A 2,861-nucleotide genomic window follows, 5' to 3' on the forward strand; every position below is an offset into this window, starting at 1 on the left:
CCAAAATGCTCGAAAACCGCTCGAATGATTTTGTTTTTGTTTTCTTTTTAATCAAAAATTCAAGAGTTTTCCTTTCGTTTGGTATATGGGAAGTATTGGTTGATATCTTCTATATATGTTTATTTTATTCAAATATATGGGCATAAATGATTTTCCATACAAAATCACCTCGTCATCATTTTTCAAACACGTGCATATGTTGGAAGTGTGGGAAGGAGACAAAAAGTATGTATGCGTATGTAATGCGGCTTTTGATCGCAGCGTATGTACATATGTAAATGCATATATACGTACATATGAAAGTTTCAGTTAATGTGGATCTGTTTGGTTTTGTTATCGATATTTTTATCGATTTTGTTATCGATTTTGCTATCGATTTTGTTATCGATATATTTATAGATTTTGTTGCCGATATTTTAATCGATTTTGCCATCGATATTTTTATCGGTTTTGTTACCGATATTTTCACCGATTTTGTTATCGAAATTTGTATCGATGTTGTTATTCATTTTGCTATCGATATTTTCGGAACTTATCGATATAATGATCGATATTTTTATCGATTTTGTTATCGATTCTGTTATTGATTTTATTATTGATTATTTATCGGTTTTGTTATCGATATTTTTCTTGATTGTTTTAACAATTTTGCTATCGATATTGTTATCGCTTTTGTTATCGATATTTTTGTCGCTTTTGTCATCAATATTTTTATCGATTTTTCTATAGATATTGTTATCGCTTTTGTTGTCGGTATTTTTATCGGTGTTTTTACCGATTTTGCTATCGATATTGCCATCGCTTTTGTTATCGATAGTTTTATCGATTTTTTTATCGAATTTATTACCGATTTTGTAATGGATTTTTTGATAGATTTTGTTATCAATTTTGTTATTGACTTTGGAATCGATTTTGTTATCGATTTTGTAATCGATTTTTCGATAGATTTTGTAATCGATTTTTTATCGATTTTGTAATCGATTTAGTTAACGATTTTGTTATCGATATTTTTATCGATTTTGTTATCGATTTTATTATCGCTTTTGTTATCGATATTTTTTTCTTAGTTTGTGCTTTCGTTTTTGACTTGGATATGCTCTTAACCATACCACGTATTCTACGTTTAAATTTAGCGGGTGTATCTCCGATACAGCCTGCAGACCAAGACGAAGGCGCTGGACTGTTCCTTTTTTTACATTGTTTGATAACAGTTATTACCCAACGTTTCATTTTACTCTGTCTGGTAACAATTATTTCACTGCTCCTCTTTTATTTTCATCATCTTTATCTTCTTCTCCATCTCCGTTATCGCGAATATTCTTATCCTACAATATTTATCAAACAACGTAAAAAATAAAAGTTGGGCAATAACTGTTATCAAGCATCGTAAAAAATAAACTTTCGATAATAACTGTTATCAAATAACTTAAAAAATAAACGCAGGGTTATAACTCTCATCGGCGAAATAAAAAATATTTTTCATCTAACAGCTGTTATGAAACAACGTTTTCGTTCAATTTCAGAATTCGGGCAACGTTTTTAATTTGTAAATTCGAGATAATTTTTGGTCCCTGCCTATTTCTGTTAAAGGGCACTGGTTTAAGCACTTTACAAAATATAGCAATACACTTACATATTAATTTTGTATGAAGTTAAAAAATTCCACTCCCTTCAGGGTATAGTAAGGAGTTTCTAAGGAGTGAGGATGGTGTCCAATTTATTTACCGTATTCATTAATGGGTTGAGTGAGCCAAAAAACATAGGCATACACACCCAACTCAACTTTTCATGAAAAATAAAATTTGTATTCCCAGGGGTGGTTGTAAGGTAGCGAGAAGATGGTCAATTGAAATTTTTGTATGGCAATATTCAGCGACCCCAAAGACTTAGAAATAGTGAGCTCTGCCGTCTGGTTCACAACATTTTTATTTGTGTTTGCCTACTAAAAGTGTCCAACACTTATTGTGAGGATTTGGTATATCCACAAAAGTTAAGGCCGGAGAAATTCTTAACATATTTGCGTATAAATTTGGCAGAAAAGTCAACCAAATAAGAATTAGAAAAAATTCCTTTGGAGGCAAAATTATCGAAAAAAATATGTAGAAAGGCGCTCAGAAAACGAAGGATGCAGTTCAATTTCTCATGCCCGAAATAGCGTGACACCGTCCTCTCCGACCATGTCTTCCAAAAATTTTTAAAAAACCAATCTTGATTCATAGATAACTCATACGCCATGGCGTGCGCGTAACTTAAGCTGGTAGGCAAGTCATCAAGCAGACTTACGATCGGTTTGCACTTTTGACATTTTATTGGAGTGCAATTTTACATCATTCGAATTTCGAAACCCTTCACCAAAAAGGAATGCACTTGATTACTAGCCCAATAGTCTGTTAAGGAATCCGGTAGACTATCACTAAATCACCTTGGTTTCCGAAAGCAAAATGCCATTAAATTAGTAAAAATATGGCAGCGAATAAATTTAGTCCGGAATTCTGGAAAAATATTTTAGTGTTCTAAAAGAGCAGTTATCCCGAATGTTCGCCAATTAATTTCGTGGATATACCGATAGTCCCAGCTCTAATAGGAATTCTTACCTGGAATATAGTATACTAAACAGTATTGCAACTTGAACTTGCGCAAGAATGCAGTAACACTGTCACAATTGAATATAAATGGCTGGACGTACCGCAACTTGAAGAATGGCGCGTGAACCCAAATGCAATAGAAGGCAACTTTTGATTAGAGCTCTCAAATTGGTGTCACTCTATGGTGGACAAACGAACTCGACACTAAGTCCTAAAGAAGCGTTCTAAGTGTACATTATACAGGCCTCACCCTAATAGGACTATTAAGAAAAAAAA

The sequence above is a fragment of the Rhagoletis pomonella genome, unplaced genomic scaffold (assembly GCF_013731165.1).
Source record: "Rhagoletis pomonella isolate Grant_MI unplaced genomic scaffold, Rhpom_1.0 Rhpom_scaffold_00012, whole genome shotgun sequence".
Taxonomy (NCBI): Eukaryota; Metazoa; Arthropoda; class Insecta; order Diptera; family Tephritidae; genus Rhagoletis; species Rhagoletis pomonella.